This window comes from Tachysurus fulvidraco, chromosome 3 (genome assembly GCF_022655615.1).
Source record: "Tachysurus fulvidraco isolate hzauxx_2018 chromosome 3, HZAU_PFXX_2.0, whole genome shotgun sequence".
In the NCBI taxonomy this organism is placed as follows: Eukaryota; Metazoa; Chordata; class Actinopteri; order Siluriformes; family Bagridae; genus Tachysurus; species Tachysurus fulvidraco.
Genome location: NC_062520.1, coordinates 17730579 through 17740725, shown reverse-complemented (window position 1 = coordinate 17740725; position 10147 = coordinate 17730579). Strand labels below are relative to the sequence as shown.

At 36.2% G+C, this 10147-nt stretch overlaps 1 protein-coding gene across 2 annotated transcripts in view; it reads left to right on the top strand.

Annotated features, from left to right (window-relative positions):
* Window positions 1-6910: 6910 nt before the first annotated feature.
* Window positions 6911-10147, top strand: part of ncalda (neurocalcin delta a) — a 31645-nt gene continuing 28408 nt past the window's right edge. Inside the window, exon 1 of one of the 2 annotated variants that reach the window (XM_027149305.2) lies at window positions 6911-7138. The gene's annotated coding sequence lies outside the window, so the exon portion shown is untranslated. The remainder of the gene's footprint in view (window positions 7139-10147) is intronic. The other variant, XM_027149307.2, reaches the window with a different exon arrangement.

Sequence of the window (10147 nt, the reverse complement as noted above, 5' to 3'; positions counted from 1 at the left end):
ACATCAGTCATTGCCTTGTATTCCTTATTTTCCATGAGTTTCCGTTTAAAAGTGACCTTTCTGTCTCTCCCCACTGAGGCATATCCCCTCAATGAATAATAAGGGCACCAGACACATTAATTAGGCTCTCTATTTAGATAAATGTCTGCAAGCAAATGTGAGGCTACTCACAATATTTCTCAGAAAAAAATAATCTAATTCACTTTTTCATTTGGTGAAAATGCCACATCAATATTAGTATGTACCATGTCTTCTACTTTCTATCTTCTTCTTTTTTTCTTTTTTTTTTCACATTTTATTATTTCTGTTCTCATGTTGCTCCCCTCTGCTACACTGATTGGGTTAAATTGGCATCTGGAGAGAAGGCTCCAGAAATGACTATTAATTAAATAGCTGACAGTTTTCTTGCTGCTTTGTGACATGCGTGTGTGTATGTCTGTTATTGTGTACCTTCCACTTGCCCTGACCTCAATCATACAGGTAACTGCTACAAATCTGTCAACAGACACAACCAGATGTGACATTTTATTGTCTTGTCATTATCATTTCAGATGACCTGAACTACCCTCACACATCCACTAAGCATCACACCTTACCTTATTCAATGTATCTTTTATGAAAAAAGTCTTTTAATCTGTTGATTACAGGATTAATTGAAACTCTATAAATATAATTTACTTTCAAATTAATGAACTAAGAAGTGACATATACTCCCACATACAGCTCAGATCAAAAACTTACTTTAACGGTTTCACAGCAAAACACTAAACTTTTTACATCATTAGTTTAAACATTCAAATGGAATCATTACAAATAATTTTCTCTTATGAAGACTACTTATGTTAAAACCTAAGACACCTCATTCAGTGAATAGACCTCCCCCACCCCACCACCACCACACGTGTGTGTATGTGTGTGTGTGTCTGTGTGTGTGTGTGTGTGTGTGTGTGTGTGTGTGTGTGTGTGTGTGTGTGTGTGTGTGTGTGTGTGTGTGTGTGTGAGAGAGAGAGAGAGAGAGAGAGAGAGAGAGAGAGAGAGAGAGAGAGAGAGAGAGAGAGAGAGAGAGAGAGAGAGAGAGAGAAAGGTCCTGCAATGATTGACTGATTCGGCATATATTTCCCCCAAACACAGATGTAAACCCTTTATATACTGTTATAACATGAATGTATGGCACTGAGTATGAATGTATTATACTCTTGAACTCTTATACTCTTGAGACATAAGGTTATAATATTAGGTTGATATATAATGGGAAAAACGCAATTGTGCTTGTATAATGGTAGGCATACTTACACACAGACACAGACACAGACACACACACATGCACACATTCATGCACACACACAGACACACACACCACCCGGTTAGGACCTCTCTTTGGCTCTGTGCCTAGTGAGTGTAATTTGGATGAGTGCTGCTTGCTTGCCTTTGGGCTCATTAACAACAATATAAACAATAATTACAGTGATCGCCTAATTAATTCATTAAAAACTGAAGGAAAAAAGAAAAGCGCTGTATAGTTAAGAAGTGCAAGCAAATCTTTTTCAAAGATAACAATTTTGTGATAAAGCTATCAGCGTAATTAGCAATTACATGTACAAAAATGCATTTCTGATAATTAAAAGTGTTCCCTTTTGTGTTTTCTCCCCTTCTATTGTTTACAGCGACTTTGTGAAGTCTCCTTTCCCATGTGGATAATTATTTTCATTCTGATTCTTTTCTGACTGAGATCTATCACCTGATAAATTAAATAAATAAATCTCATAAATCATTTCTTTTGTTTTGTGAATAATATTCTAGCACATTTCAGTTTGGGGAATGTGACTCTGGCTATAGAGGAAAAAGACCATGAAATTACAGTCTCTTTATTATTTGTCTTAATTAGTTTAATTAGTCAATTGTGCTAAATTGGACAGGATTAACACTCAACAGTAAAGAGGTTAATTATTTGGGATGTTAGAGATGTATGGAAATATTCACAGTTCAAATGAGGTGAAATTGGATTGAACTTATTGTTATTGTTACATGATATTTTGATAGAAAGGAACTTTAAACGTCAGTGAATAGGACAGAGAACTTTTATTTACAATCATTTAGGTAATTTATTTATCAACACACACACACACACACACACACACACACACACACACACACACACATACACATACACACACACACACACACACACACACACACAGACACACACCACACACACACACACACATATATATATATATATATATATATATATATATATATATATATATATATATATATATATATATATATATTAAAATGAAGCTTCTTTATTCTTCATTCATTCATTTTCTACCACTTATCCAAACTTCTCGGGTCACGGGGAGCCTGTGCCTATCTTGAGCGTCTTTGGGCATCAAGGCAGGATACACCCTGGACGGAGTGCCAACCCATCGCAGGGCACACACTCTCATTCATTCACATACTCACACACTATGGACAATTTCTCAGAGATGCCAATCAACCTACCATGCATGTCTTTGGACCGGGGGAGGAAACTGGAGTACCCGGTGCAAACTCCACACACACGAGGCGGAGGTGGGAATCGAACCCCCATCCCTGGAGGTGTGAGGCAAACGTGCTAACCACTAAGCCACCATGCCCTCCTCTTTATTCTTCAAATTTAGCTAATTATTTTGAAGAATAAAGCAGCTTTATACTTAAACTGCATTAGCAATAAACAGAACTCATTTTAATGAATGATCGAAGCACAGTTGTTCATTTTCTTTTTAGATCCTTAGAACTAGGACAATATAATTGATTTTACAGATCATTAATTTATTCTCTTTATTTCTGAACAGACAACATATTTCCATTTCCGACTTTATAAGTCACTATAAATGAGGATGGTGGTACATTAACAATGAAAGAAGAAAGCTGGTCATGCTTTGCACTGGGATGTGACTGTATGAGCTGCTGGGCCTCATGTAGACAGGAGGACAGCCATGCCAGCTGACTGGGTGCCAGGGATGGAAACTTCCCTCAATTAACACGAATTACTGACAGTCTGCCAGCTATCAATGCCTGGCATCAGCATCAAGACTTGCAGCCAAGCAGAAAAAGAGGTGGAAGCACCATGCAGCAGGGAGTATGTGTACACTTCCACAACACATTAACCCTAGTGTTAATGTCTGAGTGTGTTTGAGTTTGTCTTCATGAAGCAGTGAAGGTATTTATCCATTATTATTATCCATTTTCATTTCCAGCACCATAAATAGCACAATAAAAATCCACTTCCAACAGGATTAAATAAAATATTCTGCATTGATGATACACGAATATAGTTCCATTCAAAACATTCATTTCCAGGGTTTCTTTACTGAATGCGATTCATGTTAATCTATTTAAACAATTTAGTTCAGAATGGTTGTAAGGAAAATATATGAACAGAGATGGGCAAAGTAAGAGAAATTCCACTGCAAGCCTCCCTCTAAAATAGGTAATATTTAAACAAGTCAAACTAAAAAGATAATACAAGCCTTAGTGCCAGGTCGCAACCTGATATAAGAGGCAGGTTTTTTAATTTGTCCATGTCTCCAGTGTGTACAGCACAATTCAGCCAAAGCATATGAAGCCACTTACAACCATCAAGTCAACAGACAGATGTAAAATCAAACCGAACATAAGGCCTCTCTCCTGCATATTTTATATTTTTCTAGATATTTTTCTTTATCATATTTTTCAAACTCATCCAGGTCATGCATACATTTTATTAGAAACAAATGGATAGAAGCTAATTCATTCATCTCTTTCCTGTTCAGTGTCACAGTGGATTCAGAGACAATGCTGGGAACACTGGGCATGAGGCTGAAATGCACTCTGATTGGGTTGCCAGCACATTACAGAGGACCAGACACACACACACACACACACACACACACACACACACACACACACACACACACACACACACACACACACACACAGAGAGAGAGAGAGAGAGAGAGAGAGAGAGAGAGAGAGAGAGAGAGAGAGAGAGAGAGAGAGAGAGAGAGAGAGAGAGAGAGTTTAGATCAGCAAATTCACCAACTTGGCTATCCTGTGATCTATGCTTTCGAGTGTGAGTGTAGAACACAAAACCACAAACAGAGAGAAACACAATAAAACACCTTGAAACAAAAGGATGTAGAAGATAACACTGGAAATAGCATGTTGACTCCAATGTCTTTGGCTACGTCTTTAGTGTACCAGTCATCAAAAAAGCAAAAAAGAAATAATAATAATAATAATAATAATAATAATAATAATAATAATAATATGTAAAGGAGAGGAAGAATGAAAATCTCTTATCTTTTCATTTCTAGCAGAATTATTTCGAGAAGGTCAGGGTGCTTTAGTAACTCTACCCACTGATTAATGTCCGTTACTGACCAGAACATCGATGCTAAAGTTTAACAGAAGGAGTGACTTCAGCACCATGGAGAGCAGTAGCATTGGGGCATAAAGTGTGATCACAAAAACCTACCTGCTGAAACATAAGTATAATGATTAAAGTTTTCTAGTGTACGTTTTAAGTATTTATTTATTACCAGTAATTGTCAAAGGGTAAACAATTTGAATGTAAACACTCCGACATGAAAAAGAGTAAGAGCGCCATCTAACGGTCATAAAATCCAGTCATCTGGGTCAAGTTATTTGGAAATAGAGTTGATAATTTAGATAATTAATTCAAGCAATTTTGCATAGGTTAGTATTACCAATTTTTGTAGGAATCTTCTTTGCATTCTACAAAATACAAATTTTTAATTTAAAAAATAAAAACTATTTTTATACATATACTTGTTCACAACTACTACTATTCAGATGTAGTCCGTATTTATTTATTTATTTATTTATTTATTTATTTATTTATTTATTTATTTATTTATTCTAAAGCTATTAATTTGCAATCGTATATATTTGGTTCTTCTACCTGGCTTGAAAATATAGTAAAAAGGTGAAATAGATTATTTAGGTAATTATTTCAAACGATTCGTAATATTGATAAATCCCGCAGTTCTAGCTGAAGAAATGCATGATGCTCCCACTACCATGTGCATTGTAGGTATTGTGTTCTTTTGATGTTGTTTTGTTTTGTTTTTTTTGTTTTTTTGGAATTATGTATTAGAAATTATTTTAATACCCATCTCCTGATTAATACCTTTCAACAAAGGAGATACCACACAAGCTTTGGAAGCTCTATCTGGATCATGGCCTCATCAGTTAAGAAAATGTGAAGAAAATCCTACAGAAAAAGCTGACAAAAAATAATGAATGACAACTGTATGATAATTACTTTTGTGAATGTGATATTTCTTTCTGAACAATAATAAATGGCATAACATTTATAAAAAATATATGCATGCAATCAGGTTATTGTAACATATTATTTTCCAGTTGCACCCTAAAATACTTGATTGCTTTCCACTTAATTTTTATACATTGTAATTGAACATTATAGATGGAATAAAATTCTGAGTGATTAATATTGGTTTAATTTTTTAATTAATTCATTTTAACAGGAGTATGACTTTATATTGATTGTATAAAATAATTCCTAAAGCTTTGAACAGTCCTAGGATCAAGGTGAACTCCACCACTGCATAATGGAAAAATGATAACCACCAGTATTCTCCACAGAGGTAGATTGTTAGTCCAAATCATTAACCATGTTTAAAGGACTTTTTCATGGAGCTGACCAAGAACTCAAATTCAAACAGAATCTCAGAAGTGGGTAGAAAAGAAGAATGGATGGAACCAAATACAAGGAGGTCCTTGACGAAAACCTGCTTCATAATGCACAAAACCTTACACTGGGGAAAAGTTTAACGTTTAAGAAAGACATCAGTTTCAGACATCTGTTTTGATTTTCTGTTGTTATAATTGCAGAATTAACTATCGACCACTAGATGGCAGTAAGATTATGGGTTCAGTTTAACATAATAAATTTCTTATTCTACCCATAACTGCATCCCTGACATGGACATAGACAAGACCAATTATACTAATTAATAAATAAATATAACAGTATATCATGTTTGATAGGTGTAGCATGAAAGGGTTTCGTCATGTCAAAAGAAGATTTTAAGAAGATGAGTATGACATCCAAGTCAAACTAGTCAGGTAAGGAGTAAATTCAGAAAGACTACAACATAATGATAAAATGCAGCAATCACTGGGATCATTTTACAACATCCAGCGGTCTGTCTGTCTGTCTGTCTGTCTGTCTGAAGAATTTAGTCAATTATCAGTAGGCTAACTGACTGCACTAGAGTAAGTAGTGAGGGGGAGCTAAATCTTTAATGATCGTTTTTTCGTGTTTTGTGTAGCTTAGACTGTAATTGAAAGGAAAGTGCTTGGTTGTTGTCCTCCAGTTACTGACAGCTGAGATTAAATGACTTTGGATAAGATTCACTTGGATTTTGTAGAATTGTAAAGACAATAGACAGGTCTGAGGGTCCTCTAATAATGTCCTACTCTAATATTAAACTTTAATATAAGAGCAGGTTACTGAAAATATTGGTGAAATTTGTATTATTCCTTTAAAACAGACACGTGCTATTCTGAAATGTGGATTTAAGTGGATAAAAGCTGAACAGCTCTATTAGGTACTCTTGTTAAGTTTGGCTGAAAAATAATAAGTAACAGTGTACTGGTGTAAATAGTAGTGTACTAAGGCATTTTAGAGAATTTCGAAGTCACTGCCCTTTTCAGCCACTTGGCCAAGAAGTAGATTTATTTTTACTGTTATTTTTACCACAATTACAGAAAGACTAGTTGTTGAGCTGTAGAGTAATGTTGCTTCACTCAAACGTTCATAAATGCAATATGCACTTAAAACGTCTAAAACAGGACATTCTGCATTATAATGCACATATAAGGACATTTAAACGTGAGGAGAAAAGGCAAAAAAAAAACTTCAGTCAAGCTGCTGCAGGAGGGCGTTCATGGCGCGTGAAGTGACGTCATTAGACTTTCCTGGGGCCATTCTGCAGCGCCGCGTCCGGGAAACTGCAGTTTTCCTCAAACTCGCGTTTTAGTTTTCTTCTATACGTTGCCCTTTGCTCCTGTTTCTGAAACCCGCAGCCTCGCAAGGCTATCGCATCCGTGTGTACGGCATTAGGTGAGTGAGTTCGTCTTGTCTGAGCTTTTCCTGACAGGACACAAAGTTTTGTTGTTCCGCTGTTTTAGCTTCGTGCTAACTGGAAACATGACTTGTGTGGTGTAACTTGTTGCTGTTGCAGAGGCGGTTTGCTCTCAAAGCTACACGTATTCACGTAGACGGTTGCATACAGACAGCTGTACTTGTGTTTAACTTCGTACTGAGAGTGTTGGAGGTTTTTCTGCTAATAAATAGCCATCAGCTAGTTAGCTCATTTTTATCGAGATGTTTAATCGAGGCAACAAGCTAGCGATAATTAAATCCCTCCGAATTTCACTGAACCGCTTTGATTTCAGCAGCTCGCGATATTTATCAGTGTCAACCGCTTCGTTTTTTAGCAACAGACCGCATCGGCTAACTGTGTTTGTTAGCTTCATAATAAATGTAGCTTTCAGTTCTTTTTTTCCCCAGCCATTTAGCTCTTAGCTCTAATGCTTTCGTTTTAATACTCACGACGTGTCAGTGATGAGTCTCGTTAAACATCTGTACATATGAACACGTTAGCTGTGTTGTTTATTACTCATGAAGACCTGACACTCATTAAGAGTCAGAGGTTAAAGGGCAGGAGCGGAATCCCCAAACCTCCACCTACAGGTGTGTATTAATTGTGTCTTGCATCACTTTTGTCTCATTGATGTGACCAAATGAACCCAGCCTCAATGCAGTTATCGTGCACTGCACTGCTCCGAACTCACTGCCCTATTCTCCCCCTGCTCCCACCATCCCTCAGGGTACCAGGAAAGCCTGTATCGAGACTCTTATCTGCTCTGACACCTTGGTGATGGAATGAACTTCCTCCGTGTGTCTGAGCATCTTAGTCACTGGAAGTCTTAAAAAAAACAAAACAACAACGACTAAATACATCTCTCTTTTTGAAATACTTGTTTTTTCTGACTATATTACATACTTCACAATGTTTTTTGTGTCTAGAACCTAAACAGTATCATTGTGAATTTAGTGAGCACTTTTCTTGAGCAGTGTTCATGTTGCTCTGTATTAAAGGCATCTTATAAATCCCATAAATTCGCCTTTTATCGTTTGGAAAAAGCTTAATGCTTTCCAAGTGTTATACAGTACCCAGTATTCAAGTAAAAGTAAAGACACCTTTCTGGAACATGATCTATAAAAGAAATGACTGAAAAAATTATGTCTGTGTATCTGTTATTGTAGTGTTTTATGAAGCGTCATTCTAAAGCAGTGGCTTGGTGTTTGTGCTTGTGATCATTTTTTTCCCCAAGAGAATCATATTCATGTCATTAAGCTTTCACTTTTCAAATGAGGAATTGGATTTCCTTTTAATACAAACGGTAACAGATGTAGAATGATCAGAATAGAGGAAGTGGTTAAATTATAGGTTTATAGGCTGATCTGCACATATGATGGCATTGAGGCAGTTGGTTAAAGCTACAGTGCTTAAGGATATTAAAAACATTGCTGCATTAGTAATTAACAGTCAGCCCTCTGTTAAGGATGTCAGGTGAATAATGGTAAGAAATTTGTAATATATACTTATTCCGATACGTCAAATCTCATCATGCCCCAGCTTTAAGCACAAAAGAAGCCAGACGATCCCAAGATCAGAAAATTCAGAAAAGACAGCATAAAAACACAGCGATAGGGAGTGTGAGCGTGAAAGAGTCTCGTATTACAATAGAAGACATCAATGGTTAGCAAGAACAAAGCTAAACGTTAAAGACATTTGTGTGTGTTCTGATTTGGTGGGAAGCTACTGAATGATAGCCGGTTTATTCTCATTGTACAGTTTGTATTGTTACCCAGTTCAGTTGTTCAGTTCACTTATAATAGCCAGGTATTGAAAAAGGGCTGTTAAAAGTGTTGGTGAGTTTCTCTGTATTTTTATGTAAGTATTTTTATTTTATTATTATTATTAGTTGTAGTAGCAGTAGTGTTTTTAATATAATATTAATAAAAAATGAATAACAATAATAATTATTATTATCATTTATTATTTATAATCATATTTTCCCTCTTGGCTAAGCTGAGTCTTTTTTCCACTGCTGTGGGTTGTAGCTACACTGCTAACATTATATGGTTTGTGCCAAAAGAACAAAATACACAAATTTGGTAACAAAAATATATGGAGAACACACTGGAACAAAAGCTTCTTTGCCTTGATTGCCTTAAAAAAAATTTTGGGCCTCATTAATCAAGTGTGACAAACAAATATACTTTAAGCAATTAGGGGGGTCACAAAGCTTTTTTGGCTTTGTTTGTGTTGGTTGCTGCTGTGTGCTGCTGACTGTGTGGTCATCATGCTTGCATGAGTTTTAAGTTGAAGATGTTCTAGTGTTTAGACAAAATATTTAATACAGTGTGAGGTTTCCATGAATACAGGACCTGATTATGCAGCAGCAGTGAGTGTGCTCATTACTTTTGAGTTCTAGGTGCTGTGAATCGCACTTTGACTCACATGCAAAGTATATAGACCCTGGCAAATGAGTGGAAAAGAAGTGCACATCTCATGCTCGCCAAACTGAAATGCTGTCACATCCAACATTTTTAATGACCACGCTTCCTAATACTGCTCTCCACGTTCAGCCACACTCATACTCACTATTAAAGATACTGTTTCACAGTATAAAGATGTTCTAACCGGCTGTGTCTGTTGTAGGAAGATGCTATAGTACCTTCTCTTGATATTCTCACAGACCTCAAGTTCGCAGTTAACTTAGATTTGACAACATTAATCATGAAACAAGATGACAGTCATTTTTTGCCATCTGTCATCAGCACAGAAATGTACACTAGGCTTAAGTCACAGTTTCAAGTGGTGTCGAATGTTGATGTTGATTTGAGTTTTTGTAATGAGTAAATGACCTTAGTGACAGATCATTGTGCCCCAGTGGTGTTGTGTTTAAGCCAAGTGAGCATTATGCAAATGACCTCACAAACATGTACGTGTGAGAGAGACTTGATTGGCTGAACTCAGAAAGCTATGACATTTCTAAA